The 17670-nt window shown below is 34.9% G+C and overlaps 1 long non-coding RNA gene and 2 pseudogenes across 1 annotated transcript; all 3 read right to left on the minus strand.

Annotated features, from left to right (window-relative positions):
- Positions 1-3278: 3278 nt before the first annotated feature.
- LOC126764352 (uncharacterized) lies at positions 3279-10854 on the minus strand. Its single transcript, XR_007667965.1, has 2 exons — positions 10774-10854; positions 3279-3409 (listed from the first exon to the last, which is right to left on the minus strand). It is a non-coding gene; the product is annotated as an uncharacterized LOC126764352 (long non-coding RNA).
- Positions 3311-3452, minus strand: LOC126764763 (small nucleolar RNA U3; annotated as a pseudogene).
- Positions 10674-10876, minus strand: LOC126764782 (small nucleolar RNA U3; annotated as a pseudogene).
- Between the last annotated feature and the right edge of the window lie 6794 nt (positions 10877-17670).

Consider the following 17670-nt stretch of genomic DNA (forward strand, 5'->3'; position numbering starts at 1 on the left):
AACACCTTTTAATGGGGAAAAGTATTCTATATGGAAATTTAGAGTCAGAGCTTTGTTAGAGGAAAACGAGTTGTTAAAAGTAATTGATGAGGAACCAAATGATAAGGAAAGTGATGAAGTGAAGCGAGCAGAAAGAAATGCAAAGAGTCTTGTAATTGAATATTTGAGTGAATCTTTTTTAGTATTTGCCAACAATGGGAACTCGGCTAAGGAGATTTTTGAAAATTTAGACACTATTTACGAGCGTAAAGGCCTGGCGTCTCAACTTTCATTACGCAAACAACTATTGTCTCTAAAATTGAAGGGTGATACTCCGCTAGAAAACCACTTTCGTTTATTTGATGATTTGGTTACTGAGTTAGTTGCGGCGGGAGCCAAGATAGATGAAATGGACAAAGTGTCTAATTTGCTTCTAACACTTCCAACTAGCTATGATGGTGTAACAACAGCGATAGAAACTCTCTCTGAGAGCAATTTAACATTAGGTTTTGTAAAGACTCGGCTTCTCGATCACGAAATTAAACTAAAAGGAGTTGGCAAGGACACAAGTGCAAAAGTGTTGCAGGCTATAGGCAATCGAGAGCCTAGGGATAGCACATACAAAAACAAAATAACAAAATTTGTGAAGAAACAATTTCTGAATAAGTCAAAGCTTCAGCTGAAGTGTTTTAATTGCGGCAAATTAGGCCATATGAAGAAAGACTGTTTCTTCTTAAAAAGGCAGGCAGGTGGCAACCAGAATGTTCATGTCCAGAGTAATGTTAGAGAGAAACAGGCTCAGATGGCAACAGCAACGCAGCCAGAACGCTCGTTTGCATTTATGATGAACGTAGCGGTTAGAGATGAAACAGACTCAGATGGCAGCAACGCAGCCGGACTGTGCTTTCGCATTTATGATGAAATTAGCTAATTCCAGTGAAAAGACAGATGGCGTAGATTTTATACTAGATTCAGGGGCATCAGATCATATAGTAAATGACATAACTTTATTTTCCGAGTATGAGAATATAAATCCAAGTGTGGCTATTGAGATTGCAAAGCGTGGAGAATTTGTGTATGCTACTGCGAAAGGACTAGTTAGTCTTAACAGTTCTGGGAAAAACATTGCATTATATAATGTGCTGTATTGCAAGGAAATCCCGCACAATTTACTATCCGTGAAGAAGATGCTAGATGCTGAAATGTCCGTCGAATTTAATCCGGATGGTATAAAAGTAGTCAAAAATGGTAACTTGGCATTTGAAGGGATATGTAAGTATAATGTACCGATTGTGAAATTTTATTTAAATAGTATAGTATATACACCCAAAATTTTAAATGATTCAGAATATCGCTTGTGGCATGAAAGGTTAGGCCATATTAGTGTAGGAAAATTCTTAGAAATTAAACGGAATAGCTTGTTTGAAGATGTTGAACTTATAAAAAACGTACAGCTAAATAGAAATGAAATATGTTAGGCGTGTATTAACGGAAAGCAATCTAGGCTAAAATTTGAAAAATCTAAAAACAAAGAAAATATTGACCGCCCATTGTTCGTAGTTCATTCTGACGTGTGTGGTCCGGTTACGCCCTCAACTATTGATAATAAAAACTACTATGTAGTATTTATTGATCAGTTCACACATTACTGTGTGTATTCAAAGACTTTGTGGCAAAAAGTGAGGCTCATTTCAACTTAAAAATGGTAAATCTATATATTGATAATGGTAGGGAATACCTCTCTAATGAAATGCGTGAATTTTGTGTAGAAAAAGGTATCAGCTATCATTTAACGGTTCCTCATACCCCACAATTGAATGGTGTTGCAGAGCGGATGATTAGAACAATCACCGAAAAAGCTCGCTCTATGATTAACTGTACTAAACTTAATAAAAGTTTTTGAGGAGAAGCTGTTTTAACAGCAACTTATTTAGTTAATAGGTCCCCAAGTAGAGTTTTGGAAAATATAAGAAAAACACCATATGAGATGTGGCGTAAAAAGAAGGCAATATTAAAATATTTGAAAATTTTTGGATCGACTGTATACGCACTAAATAAAGTGCGTAAGCGAAAATTTGATGAAAAATCTATCAAGACTGTACTCGTTGGGTATGAGCCAAATGGCTATAAATTGTGGAATGAGGAATCGGGAAGGTTTATGATAGCTAGAGATGTAGTGGTGGACGAAAAAAACATAAAATCTGTGACCTTAAATGAAAATGACTCTGTGGTAAAACATAATGATGATAGCACAAGTCATGATTCTCTAATTGAAGAGAATGAAGAGTCAAATTTTCCATCACAGAATATGAATGAATCAATGGATTCAAAGTCTGGTGAAAACTCAAATGAAAATTCCACTTGTCTCGAGAATACCGATCCAGTAGTTGAAACTGGTGATAAGATACAAGAAAATGAAAATCAACAAGTCAGACGCAGTGAGAGAAAAAAAAAAGGTGCGTGGAGTCCCTACGCTCGGATGAAGTTATACTTCTTAGTGATATTCCGAGAAATGCATATCATTTTAAATGAAAGAAAACAAGAAAAGTTAAATTCACATTTTATAAATTTATTATGCACATAAAATGAAGAATAAAGCAAAGTCTAAATGAAGGAACTTTGACTAGAAAAGTAGTTCTGTCTCTTCGTTGCGGAAGAGAATATGCAGCGTAATCATCTCTCTTTTGTAATCCATCAACACGCGTTGAAGGCCCAGCAGTTATCGGTGAATTGACGACCGTTGATATAGTATCAGTAGTTATAGATGCTCCCGCAGAGATTGATGGAACAGCAAATGTTGAATTTTTTTACGCGCTCTCTGATGTTCCGCAGCTGTTTTGCTCTTCTTCGTTTGACTGCCAGCTATCATTTCCAATTTCTCCTTTTCCCGCTCTGCTTTCTTTCTTGTTCGGTATTCACGATAATATTGTGCTGTTTTCCCCGAGCATGCCTTTGCCAACAAGTCGTCTTTTCGCGACGATGGCAAAAGCCAAAAATCATAAATTGCACAACTTACTAGTGATTCTCGCAAAAATCTGCGTCGATATGTATTCACGATCATACGTATACATATATACATATGTATTTACGCATGTTTGTAGGCGAAGCTGCTACAGCGGCAAGGGGTGACAATCGGCGGCCATTACTTTACTTATGCCATAGAACTTCTATTGCTACGAATATGGAAATGACAACGAAATAATGCAAATATGCATATTTCTAAAGGTCATTAATTTCTTTGAAGAAATGAATGATCCTGAAAAGTATAGTCTTAACTTTTCAACGGCCAACGCAGAGCGTTTCAACCAAAAGGAATTCATTCATTAAAATCACCACTCAGAAGTCGTTTTATCCGTTGTAAGCGAACGATTTTCGAAGAAACATCATTTCTAATATGCCACAAGACAAAATTAGAAATGAACTTCTTAACCTCACGCTGTCAGATAAAACGAAAATACTTCGTCATCGCGGGTCGATTTCCAAAAAATGGACCAACGCAGGGTATTTCAACAAAAGGGCACATAAAATAGTTGAGAATTCGCAGAAATGAAAGACAAAGGAAAGAAAAAGCAGTATAACTTCAATAATGAACAAGCATACAAACATACATATGCGCAGCAGCAGCAAGGAAAGAGGTAACAATCGGCGATCCATTGTATATTTCTTTCGTGCATAACCAAACCATAATAAGGACAACGCAATACAAGTGTCAATGGTGGTGTTGGTTGTAAGCGCTTGAAAAGTTACGACGAGCACGTAAGTAGGTTCGAATCCCAACAGAATTTATTTTTAATTGAATATGTCACCAACCAAAAATTGAAACATTGTTCTACAAAAACAACAACAGCATAAGCATGGCAACATTGTGTTGTTGGTAGAAAAGCCGAGCTGTGCCGAAAGAAACGAACAAACGATCGCCGATTGTCACCGCTTCGCTTGCTGCTCGCAGACAAGGTTGCGTAGATTCATATTGAGCAAGGTTGCGCAACCTGAATCTATCGCAACCTTTTCCGAACTCGTATAAGAAGTATAACTTCAATAAAGATAAACCAAAATTATCATATAGATTTTTAGAAAAATGTCTTATGAATACCCAATTATGTTTAATATTCCCAATACATATGAGGAAATTAAATTTCGCGATGACAGAATCTTGTGGGAGGAAGCCATTCAAGATGAACTAAATTCTCATTTTGTAAATAATACATGGTGCTTAGTGCAAAGGCCTATGGATAAAAACTTAGTAGATTGCAAGTGGGTTTTTAGTTTAAAGCAAGACGAAAATGGTAATTTACTAAAATATAAGGCAAGACTGGTAGCAAGGGGATTCACCCAAGAATATATGATGGATTATGATGAGACCTTTGCACCTGTTGCACGAATTTCTAGTTTCAGATTTCTTTGGCATTTTCTAATCAATATAATTTACTGATCCATCATATGGATGTAAAAACAGCGTTTTTATATGAAACTTTAAAGGATGAAATTTATATGAAGGTTCCAAAAGGTTTAAACCAGTATGATGGAAATAAAGTATGTAAACTTAATAAAGCTATTTATGGCCTTAAGCAAGCTGCACGATGCTGGTTTGAGGTTTTTGAAAGTCCACTTAAAAATTTTGGTTTTCAGAATCTAGAAGTAGACCGATGTATATATATTTTAAATAAGGGAGATATAAGTAAAAATATATATATACTATTATATGTTGACGATATGGTAATTGCCACCAGAAATTCCGAAAGTATGTCTAAATTTAAAACTTATCTTTCAAGTACGTTTCAAATGACTTACTTATGTGAAATACGACATTTCCTTGGAATAAAAATTGATCGAAAAGATGATCAAATTTGTCTCAGTCAATCTGCATATATTAAAAATGTTTTAAAGAAATTCAAAATGGAGGATTGTAATCCAGTTAGTACCCCTCTTCCAAACAAACTAAATTATGAGGACTTGCAAGCGGAAGAATCATGTGAAGCACCATGTAGGAATTTAATTGGCTGTTTAATGTATATAATGTTGTGCACACGTCCGGACTTGAGTACATCAATAAGTATCTTAAGCCGGTATACTAATAATAATAATAAAGAATTATGGCAATGTCTTAAACGAGTTTTAAGATACCTAAAAGGAACTGTTGACTTAAAGTTATCGTTCAAAAGGAATCCTCAAGTAGATAATATTCTTATAGGGTATGTCGATTCTGATTGGGCTGGAAATGAGACTGATAGGAGAAGTACAGGATATATATTTAAAATGTTTGGAAATTGTTCAATTTCCTGGAGTACTATGAAACAAAAATCAGTTGCTGCTTCATCTACCGAAGCCGAATATATGGCCTTATTTGAAGGTGTTAGAGAAGCATTATGGCTAAAGTCATTAATAAATTAAATTAAATTTAAAGTAAATGGCCCAATAGATATTTTTGAAGACAACCAAGGTTGTATTAGTATAGCAAATAATCCTATTTGCCACAAGAGAACTAAGCATATAGATATTAAATATCATTTTACCAGGGAACAAATTGAAAACAAACTAATCTGCGTCAAGTATATTTCCACAGATTTACAATTGGCTGATATTTTAACGAAGTCACTACCAACAGCTAGATTCACTGCACTGCGAGACCAACTGGGACTAATTGGACCTTCAGCCTGAACCTTGATAACCAAGACAAACTGGATCTCTTGGCATATATATATATATTTAGCAATAATCAAACTAAAATAATTTCTAGTCTAACCATTGCTGTTTATATAAACGAATCTTGTTAATTTGTGTTTTTTTATTGATCTGATTGGGTTTTACTGGGTTTCCCCAATTCTTTGCAGCAAATGCTGGATCAAAAAAGAAAGAGTCCCCAGAGAAGAAAAATAATACAACCATTTGAATATGCACACACTCATTTTAAAATTATCTTTTGTTTTTCCTTAATTTTGTAAAAGTGTAACTTTTGAGGTGGCTTGTTGAAAATACTAAAAACATTGTACATCACATAATACATTGTTGTGTGTGGAAAGAGATGAAATTAATAAGAAGATCTCAGAAATGAGTTCAAAGTTTCTCTCTCTTCTCTTTGTTCTCTCCCTCTCTACATAAGAACGTTTTTAGCATTCTTTTTCCTACACATTACCTATTTTACTTACTAAAAGACAACGAAAAATGTGCGGTTGGAAAAATAAAATTATCTATCTGAAAACTACAATTAAAAGTTCATTTTTACTATTTTTGGCAAATCGGCATTTTTATGGTGTTCACATCTTACCACTGGAGTTTGTATAAAACTATTATTTAATAATTTCCATACATTATTTGCCCATCACAATTTAACGCAGCTAAACATGCTATATTTTTTCAAATTTCTTTGATTGTTAACAAATAATAAAATTGAAATAAGAAAAGTGAAACAACTGAAACTTAAATCAAGTCTAAACAAAATAACTAACAAAATAATTAATATTGAAATTTGTTAATAGAAACTAAAATTAAAATCGAATTATTTATACATCCTCACGATTATTATACATAATGTGAACAAATGGATCAAAATACATGTATGTACATTAGGGTGATTCAAAAAAACCTCAATTTGGCATTTTTTTTTTTTTTATGACCTTTTAATTTTTCCTTATCTTACTTTTGCAAAAATAGGTTCCTAGACACCTCTAAGAAAGCCTCTCCAAATATGAGTTTTTAATTGTAACGGGAAGGTCCTCCGTCTAACGGTTTTCTATTTTTTCTTATTATCAGATAGAAAAATTTATATCTCGCTTCCAACTACTTGAAAAAATATTTTGTTAATTAGGTTTTGTAGGAAATTGAATGCTCTAAAATATGGTCTCTTATGATTTTTTCGTAAACCCAACCGTTTAAAAGATATTAACGGTTGAAATTTGACTATTTTTGGAAAAATTCTTTATTTCCTCTTAATTTTATAACTCAATGAAAAAAAATTATTATGAATAGATTTTTGAGAGGCTTTCTTAGAGGTGTCTAGGAACCCATTTTCAGGGTACCAAACGAAAAAAAAAAAGAATCACCGTAATATGCATTGATGTTTGACGATGAATATCTCGTAAACGCTTAAAAATCGAAATATCGTAGTAGACCATTTTAATAGAAAAGTAAATTTTAAAAAAAACTATGTGTATCATCATTCATAATAATTTTTTTGAATCACCCTAATGTACATACATATTTGTATTGTATAACGCACCAAATTGGCGTACATTTTTTCAATTTCTGTGTGAGTATTAGAGCAGACTAGCAAAATACTAAAATTCTGAGAAGCGCATAGCAATCAAAAAAAAAAAAAGAACAGTTATTCTCGGAAGATGGAAAAAGGAAAGAGAAATATAACACCTTTTAATGGGGAAAAGTATTCTATATGGAAATTTAGAGTCAGGGCTTTGTTAGAGGAAAACGAGTTGTTAAAAGTAATTGATGAGGAACCAAATGATAAGGAAAGTGATGAAGTGAAGCGAGCAGAAAGAAATGCAAAGAGTCTTGTAATTGAATATTTGAGTGAATCTTTTTTAGTATTTGCCAACAATGGGAACTCGGCTAAGGAGATTTTTGAAAATTTAGACACTATTTACGAGCGTAAAAGCCTGGCGTCTCAACTTTCATTACGCAAACAACTATTGTCTCTAAAATTGAAGGGTGATACTCCGCTAGAAATCCACTTTCGTTTATTTGATGATTTGGTTACTGAGTTAGTTGCGGCGGGAGCCAAGATAGATGAAATGGACAAAGTGTCTAATTTGCTTCTAACACTTCCAACTAGCTATGATGGTGTAATAACAGCGATAGAAACTCTCTTTGAGAGCAATTTAACATTAGGTTTTGTAAAGACTCGGCTTCTCGATCACGAAATTAAACTAAAAGGAGTTGGGAAGGACACAAGTGCAAAAGTGTTGCAGGCTATAGGCAATCGAGAGCCTAGGGATAGCACATACAAAAACAAAATAACAAAATTTGTGAAGAAACAATTTCTGAATAAGTCAAAGCTTCAGCTGAAGTGTTTTAATTGCGGCAAATTAGGCCATATGAAGAAAGACTGTTTCTTCTTAAAAAGGCAGGCAGGTGGCAACCAGAATGTTCATGTCCAGAGTAATGTTAGAGAGAAACAGGCTCAGATGGCAACAGCAACGCAGCCAGAACGCTCGTTTGCATTTATGATGAACGTAGCGGTTAGAGATGAAACAGACTCAGATGGCAGCAACGCAGCCGGACTGTGCTTTCGCATTTATGATGAAATTAGCTAATTCCAGTGAAAAGACAGATGGCGTAGATTTTATACTAGATTCAGGGGCATCAGATCATATAGTAAATGACATAACTTTATTTTCCGAGTATGAGAATATAAATCCAAGTGTGGCTATTGAGATTGCAAAGCGTGGAGAATTTGTGTATGCTACTGCGAAAGGACTAGTTAGTCTTAACAGTTCTGGGAAAAACATTGCATTATATAATGTGCTGTATTGCAAGGAAATCCCGCACAATTTACTATCCGTGAAGAAGATGCTAGATGCTGAAATGTCCGTCGAATTTAATCCGGATGGTATAAAAGTAGTCAAAAATGGTAACTTGGCATTTGAAGGGATATGTAAGTATAATGTACCGATTGTGAAATTTTATTTAAATAGTATAGTATATACACCCAAAATTTTAAATGATTCAGAATATCGCTTGTGGCATGAAAGGTTAGGCCATATTAGTGTAGGAAAATTCTTAGAAATTAAACGGAATAGCTTGTTTGAAGATGTTGAACTTATAAAAAACGTACAGCTAAATAGAAATGAAATATGTGAGGCGTGTATTAACGGAAAGCAATCTAGGCTAAAATTTGAAAAATCTAAAAACAAAGAAAATATTGACCGCCCATTGTTCGTAGTTCATTCTGACGTGTGTGGTCCGGTTACGCCCTCAACTATTGATAATAAAAACTACTATGTAGTATTTATTGATCAGTTCACACATTACTGTGTGACATATTTAATAGCTTATAAATCAGACGTGTTTTTTGTATTCAAAGACTTTGTGGCAAAAAGTGAGGCTCATTTCAACTTAAAAATGGTAAATCTATATATTGATAATGGTAGGGAATACCTCTCTAATGAAATGCGTGAATTTTGTGTAGAAAAAGGTATCAGCTATCATTTAACGGTTCCTCATACCCCACAATTGAATGGTGTTGCAGAGCGGATGATTAGAACAATCACCGAAAAAGCTCGCTCTATGATTAACTGTACTAAACTTAATAAAAGTTTTTGAGGAGAAGCTGTTTTAACAGCAACTTATTTAGTTAATAGGTCCCCAAGTAGAGTTTTGGAAAATATAAGAAAAACACCATATGAGATGTGGCGTAAAAAGAAGGCAATATTAAAATATTTGAAAATTTTTGGATCGACTGTATACGCACTAAATAAAGTGCGTAAGCGAAAATTTGATGAAAAATCTATCAAGACTGTACTCGTTGGGTATGAGCCAAATGGCTATAAATTGTGGAATGAGGAATCGGGAAGGTTTATGATAGCTAGAGATGTAGTGGTGGACGAAAAAAACATAAAATCTGTGACCTTAAATGAAAATGACTCTGTGGTAAAACATAATGATGATAGCACAAGTCATGATTCTCTAATTGAAGAGAATGAAGAGTCAAATTTTCCATCACAGAATATGAATGAATCAATGGATTCAAAGTCTGGTGAAAACTCAAATGAAAATTCCACTTGTCTCGAGAATACCGATCCAGTAGTTGAAACTGGTGATAAGATACAAGAAAATGAAAATCAACAAGTCAGACGCAGTGAGAGAAAAAAAAAGGTGCGTGGAGTCCCTACGCTCGGATGAAGTTATACTTCTTAGTGATATTCCGAGAAATGCATATCATTTTAAATGAAAGAAAACAAGAAAAGTTAAATTCACATTTTATAAATTTATTATGCACATAAAATGAAGAATAAAGCAAAGTCTAAATGAAGGAACTTTGACTAGAAAAGTAGTTCTGTCTCTTCGTTGCGGAAGAGAATATGCAGCGTAATCATCTCTCTTTTGTAATCCATCAACACGCGTTGAAGGCCCAGCAGTTATCGGTGAATTGACGACCGTTGATATAGTATCAGTAGTTATAGATGCTCCCGCAGAGATTGATGGAACAGCAAATGTTGAATTTTTTTACGCGCTCTCTGATGTTCCGCAGCTGTTTTGCTCTTCTTCGTTTGACTGCCAGCTATCATTTCCAATTTCTCCTTTTCCCGCTCTGCTTTCTTTCTTGTTCGGTATTCACGATAATATTGTGCTGTTTTCCCCGAGCATGCCTTTGCCAACAAGTCGTCTTTTCGCGACGATGGCAAAAGCCAAAAATCATAAATTGCACAACTTTCTAGTGCTTCTCGCAAAAATCTGCGTCGATATGTATTCACGATCATACGTATACATATATACATATGTATTTACGCATGTTTGTAGGCGAAGCTGCTACAGCGGCAAGGGGTGACAATCGGCGGCCATTACTTTACTTATGCCATAGAACTTCGAATATGGAAATGACAACGAAATAATGCAAATATGCATATTTCTAAAGGTCATTAATTTCTTTGAAGAAATGAATGATCCTGAAAAGTATAGTCTTAACTTTTCAACGGCCAACGCAGAGCATTTCAACCAAAAGGAATTTATTCATTAAAATCACCACTCAGAAGTCGTTTTATCCGTTGTAAGCGAACGATTTTCGAAGAAACATCATTTCTAATATGCCACAAGACACAATTAGAAATGAACTTCTTAAACCTCACGCTGTCAGATAAAACGATATACCTCGTCATCGCGGGTCGATTTCCAAAAAATGTAAATGAAGACTAACTACAGAAATAATCCTGTAAAGTATAGCCCTAATTTTTCAACGGCCAAAGCAGGGTATTTCAACAAAAGGTCACATAAAATAGTTGAGAATTCGCAGAAATGAAAGACAAAGGAAAGAAAAAGCAGTATAACTACAATAATGAGCAAGCACACTGAACAATTGGGTGCCCAACTATCTGGGAATCACACACCTCTGTATTTAAGTTTATGAGTCACTTAAACTCGCGATTGATGTTATTAAATAAAACGCATTCTTTTATCTAATAGGAAAAACGTTATAATTTATTTTTAACACAAATCCGGGTTACAATACATGCCAAACTTAATTAAATGAAATAAGTGCGGGATCGATGCGAAATGAAGAGATGTTGAATTAGGAAGGATCACGGCTGATCCAAAGTAATGTAGAAGCGTTTTGAATGTTGTATCGAGAAAATTGTATGTATAAACTTCTGAGGCTATGTGGAGCTTAGGCCCGTAGACGAATCGAAAGTATCTGCCCGGGTGTGTATAACGAAATGTGTGTTTAAATGTGTCTGCTTTCTGGTTTTTCATCCCTTTTTGATAAGTTTGTTGGTGTATGGGCATGGTGAGTTGTGTTGTCGTGTTCTCAGCTGTGATGAACTAAACTGTCTTATTAGGGTGCGCTAGTTCTTCCCGGGTAGAGTGGGTGGACGCTTAACTCATTTAAACACACACAAACATACATATGCGCAGCAGCAGCAAGGAAAGAGGTCACAATCGGCGATCCATTGTATATTTCTTTCATGCATAACCAAACCATAATTAGGAAAACGTAATTCAAGTGTCAATGGTGATGTTGGTGGTAAGCGCTTCAAAAGTTACGACGAGCACGTAGGAGGTGCGTAGGTTCGAATCCCAACAGAATTTATTTTTAATTGAATATGTGATCTTATTTTATAATAACTCATTTTAAATATATAAAAGACTAGCGTTACCCGCCGCGTTTCTCTACGCAAAAAATTGATTGCTTAAAAGATTTGATTTCAATAATGAAAAAGAAAAGCAATGTTCAATTTAATACAACTGTATACACAATTTTTTGTTTTATTTTTTGGTGCATAAATAAACAAATTTTTCGTGGCTCCAACTCTCGAACATGCAACGTACAGTTGACCGTGAGAAAAGCAAGCTTCCTCTAAATTAACTCCACACACCTGAAGCGTTTGCCCTTGGGCTTTGTTGACAGTCATAGCAAAAGATAGCCGAACAGGAAATTGAAGACGTTTAAATTCGAATGGCATGTCCGTTGGTATTAATGGGATGCGCGGTATTAGTACAATTTCACCTTTTGCTTTGCCAGTGAGAATTGTTGCTTGAATTAAATTTGGCATCAATTTCTTCACTGAAAGTCTCGTCCCATTACAAAGTTTCGGTGCATTAAGATTTCGAAGAAGTAAAGAAGTATAATCGATGAACCAACTTTCAAATTCAAATTATGCGGTGGCATGCCTGGTGGTTCCAAAGAATTTAAAAATTCAACCGGATAATTGACTGCGTCTTCATCATTCATAGCAGTATCAATGGATTTATACGTTTCCGAATTACCTGGCAATTTTTCCTGGATGTGGAAAAAGAATTCATTGACATTGACATTTTTTGGTGCTAAAATTGCACGTTCTCGTAACCAATCATGGTTCTTATAATTTTGAGCAATATTTGGAAAAACGCGATCAATGAGTTCTTCTTTTGATGATACAATTATTGAAAAATTATTCGGTAACGTGATAAACCCATTTTGATCACTTGCCATTTTTCCATCGCCAATCTTCAGCAATTGCTTTGAAAACTCACGTGCTGAAGAATCATTTTGAAGACGCACACGCATATTGGTCGTCAACGAAAGCATTTGTACGTGTGCCCACAAAAATGAACTTTTCAAACATGCATTAATTTCATCAGCTGGTATTGATCTCGGAATAACAGGCAACGTTTGACGAAAATCACCAGATAACAATATTAATGCACCGCCAAACAGCTGTAAACTCCGTCTCAAATCTTGTAATGTTCAATTTAAGGCTTCCAAAGATTTTTTATGGGCCATTGGACATTCGTCCCATAAAATAATGGATGTTTGTTGCAAGACTTTAGCCATTCCAGAACTCCTTGAAATACTGCATGCTGGTGTTTCAATTGCTTGCATGTTCAATGGCAATTTCAAGGCGGAATGTGCTGTGCGGCCGCCATCAAGTAATGTAGCTGCAATTCCGGAAGAAGCAAGTGCCAATGCGATTTTTTGTTCCGACCGAATCGTTGCCAGTATTAATGAAATCAAAAATGCTTTTCCAGTGCCGCCAGGTGCATCCAAAAAATACAATCCACCAGTGTTGTCATTGTCAGCTTGCATCACTGTGTCATATACATACTTTTGTTGATCATTTAATTGTGGAGTATACGTTTGTACGAACGCACGCAATTCATTACGATCGAATTGCAGTTCGCGTTGCAATTCTCGTTCAAATTAATCATGCATCAAATGATTTGGTGGATTGCCCTAATGCCTTATTTGCAATCGTAAGGCACAAATCTTCGATCATTATCAAGGCTTCATTATACATTTCCAATGTCAGCAGCAATGCAGGATCATTGGAACGATGTCGAAGTTGAATCAAAATGTCTTCAGCCATGAACTCTTTGTATTTATTTCACAATTCCAGTGGATTTGATGGAAAACATGTTGATATTATGATCGCAAATAACATACGAATTTGAATTGGTGGAGAAACAATTGATGCATCACGAAGCGTAGCATCCCAATGCGTATCATCTTACAGCAAATGCAAGTGTTGACATGCTTCACGGTATGTTGCGCACAATTGATCATTAACAGTTCGTAAATGTTGGAATGATTGAGGTCCATGTACGTTCACCAACAAAAGTCGCAAGTAAAAACATTCAACATTAGCTGGACTAACTGTATAAATGCGTCCCAAAGTATCTGTTCGAAAAATACCTGGATAACCATCAACAGGTGTGCCTTGTTTGCGACGTTGAAATTTTTTTGTTGATGCAAAGTCCTGGAAAATTCATCAGTTTCACATAACTGAAAATAAGCTGTCAGTGTAGTTACTGGTGGCTCTACTACTCTTTGCTCGACATTTGCCGCAGTGTAGTAAACACGTTGGCCGTTTTCAAGATGAACTGCCAAATGTACAACAACCGGATGTCTGTCATGAATTGAAAACGATAAAATACGCCATACAGTTTCATTCGTACTAATATAGCGCCCCATTTGGTACTGCAAAATTTCGTCATGATTATTCTCAGGAGCCACTCCAAAAACAGCCATATCGCTGCCCTTATTCACATTCTTGCAAATATATTTGATTGATTTTACAGAACTGCAATATTCTACATTGATGTGAGCGTTGAACATTTTTGAGTACGGAACTATCCACCGGTTATCGATTTCAACATCTTGATTTTTAATTTTAATTACAGTTGATTTACCGTTGTCTTCAGTTGATCGTCGACGATACTGTGGATATCCATCACCTCCTGTAATTGTTTCAGCAATCAATTGCTTTGGAAATCGGTACGATTAAAAATTCATCGCACTGACTTTTTTGTTGATTATTGACCTGTATTGCAAAAATTAATTAGCGAATGAAAATGATTTATAAATCATATTTACCACATTCGCGTAAATTGCGGGAATTCCCGCGCTATTTGAATAGGGCTTTTCTACCGCTGCACATTTTTAGTGTTGGTAAAGTCGTGTGCTACCATCCCTGACAGGCCAACCGCAATTCAAACAAATTTAATTTGGGGAATCCCCGTTCAAAGTTAACGTGCCAGTCATTTATGGTTTGTTGAGGGGAAGTTTCAATAAAACGAAATGCGGGAAATCCCGACAAAAGTGCATAGGAAATACATGTGGTAATGGCGGGAATTCCCTAATTTGTTCAGACTATTTAAAAAAATTAACCTGTAGAAAAAAAGCGAGAATTCCCGCTCTTCAATTTTGTATGGAAAAATTAAGTGATTATTTGGCAGCCACCCGCTAAATTCAAATGAACGCGAACGTGTTAAACAAAATAAAATGTATATGTACCAGTTGTTGGATTTATCATTGGTATGTTGATGTGATAGCCATCGTCCCCTCTTCAAAACAAAATGGGGTATTGCAATGCATCATAACAGCGATGGAGTTCTGAAATACGTTGTAAATTCTCATTTCTACGATACAAAACAATGTCTCGTGACTGAAACTGTTCGCCAACCACAACAATGGCTACTTCATCAATCGTTGGTGCATTGAATCGTCTGGTGTGCTCCCCAATTGGTGTTTTATCGGCTTTTATTATGATTTTGTGGCCATCGGAGGGCATCCGTTCGGGTGCCACTTTAAACAATTTCACCAATTCATTGTGTTGATGAAAAAATGTTTGCAATTCATTCACGATTGATCTTCTCGTATTCGTCGAAATTGCACAGCGCTTATTTAATTCTCGATTCTCACCATCAATGAAATATATTTGCAAAAATTTATGATCACCATCTGGGAATGGTAGCAAAGACCCAGCTCTATGGTATATTTGACCTTGAATCTGTAACGGTCGAGAAATATATATAGATGATAACGGATCTTAATTTCTAAAAACATCGAACACAGGGACGGCACATAAATTAAAAATGATATTGCTAATTCACACGAAGAAATCACCTTAAACGTCGGCATAAATCCATCTTTTATAATATTTGTAGCTCCAAAAGATGTCATTTGAAAGCATGAATTGTATTTTTGCATATTTAAGAGGAAATGCTTTGACGTTGGCGAATTACCAAAAACCAATGAATGCAAAGGTTCTGGCGGAAGTTTGACTTTCCCACCAGCACAACACATGCCAGGAGTTTCGTTTATAAATTTAAATGCTTTGCAATGTATACATTCTATATTCATCTGGCCAATGTAGGCATACATGCTGTAATCAATGGTGGCATCGTAATTGAAAGCCGCTTGTTCCATTTGACGTATATCATAAACGGACGTACGCCCACGACGGTTTCTTGGTGCTTCACTATTATCCAAGTGAGTTCTCCGTCTGTGTCGTTGTGTTTCCATTTCATTTCGTCGAACACGATCTTCTTCACTTTGTGATCTTCGATTTAACGCTGTAGCATTTGATTGACGTGAACGTCTGCCAACGTCTTGAACGTGACATTCTTTCAGTACAGTGTATGACTAATTGAATGTAAAAGCAATACATTGAAAATTATTTCTAGAAAAAATTATACATTTAATTCAAACTTCAATGTGTGTGCGTGGAAATATGAATTCACATACACTCACACTGGACATAACCTCAATTGTGCAAATAAAGAAAACACTCACCGGAAAATTAGATCAAATTAAAATTGTGAAATTAAGTAACGCTTGGCAATTGAACTATATATATAGAAATGAAGCAATTAAAATACAATTAAAAAAGAAACACATGGTTAACACTCACCAAAAGTATGCTTGTTCAAAATGAGAGCAAGATATAAAAGAACTCAAAGCACATAAGAAAACTGTCAACTGAATTCCAATGACAGCAAATTAATATTCTGTTCGCAATGAGAGCACGATGTAAAATTGATAAATCGTATTGCAAATACTTGATTTTGGTACAGTGTATTTACTCACAAAAAATGTCAAACTCAGGAACGGCTGCACCGATTCCAAACAAACTTCACACAAACTACCTCCTTATAGGTAGGAACGAACTCTAAAATTTTTGAGTCAATCGATTTGGCGGTTCTTGAGTTATAAGATTACCAAGGAAATGTAACTTCTTTTTATATATATAGATTTACCTAAACATTATGATGATATTTTCATGATTCATACGCAATGTACGAATGTAAGCAATTTCGTTTTGCCGTCGGCATTTCAATTTCTCATGCTTCAATTTTTGCTTTCAACCAAGAAATCGCTTGTTTGTATGTATGTACATATGTGCAATATATGCCTTTGCGTTTTGCCGTCGGCATTTCCATATTGACATGCAAAAGTAATTATGTATGTATTTTATTGTTTCGTTTTGGCCCAATTTTGTATATTAAGACGAGTGTCAATAATTGCGCCAAAATCAAGTATGTTATATATTCATATATAAACATGTTTTAAACTTTACATAAAATTGAAGTGTCAATAATTGCGCCAATTTTCATAAAGTTGGAAATTTTGCGCGAATAAGACGTGTGCGGGTTAAGTCGTGAATATTACGAAATTTCAATAAATTTGAGTAAATTTACATGTATTTTCATTTATATTTAATTGTCAATAAATTTTTTAAAAATTATTTGCCCTAGTTGTCCATTTTTTTATTTTCTCGCACATTTCAGCCGATTTTTGTATAGAAATTTGACCGGCGTAGAATCAAAATGCGGAACAATCATACATATGTACATATATTATGTCGTTTGCACATTTTTCTGTATATTTGCGAAAGCAAATGTTCTACAAAAGCATATTTCTATACTTAAACCAAATTATTAGAACCATCGTATGTTTCTTATGTACATGCATAAAAAAACCATACTTAAGTCAGCGCAACCTAAGTGTCAATCGTGGTGTTGGTGGTAAGCGCTTGGAAAGTCAAGATGATACCACAGGTCTCAGGTTCGAATCTCGACAGAATAAATTTTTAATTTTACGCTTTTAACATCGTATACTTGTACAAATAAATATTTTTCTTATTTAAGAATATATATTTATCATTGCAATATTATGACATATATGTATATTATGTATATTACTGTGATAAATTTAATTTCTATTAGTAAGAAAAATATTTATTTGTATAGTATACGATGTTA

This window comes from Bactrocera neohumeralis, unplaced genomic scaffold, assembly GCF_024586455.1.
Source record: "Bactrocera neohumeralis isolate Rockhampton unplaced genomic scaffold, APGP_CSIRO_Bneo_wtdbg2-racon-allhic-juicebox.fasta_v2 cluster09, whole genome shotgun sequence".
Classification (NCBI taxonomy): domain Eukaryota; kingdom Metazoa; phylum Arthropoda; class Insecta; order Diptera; family Tephritidae; genus Bactrocera; species Bactrocera neohumeralis.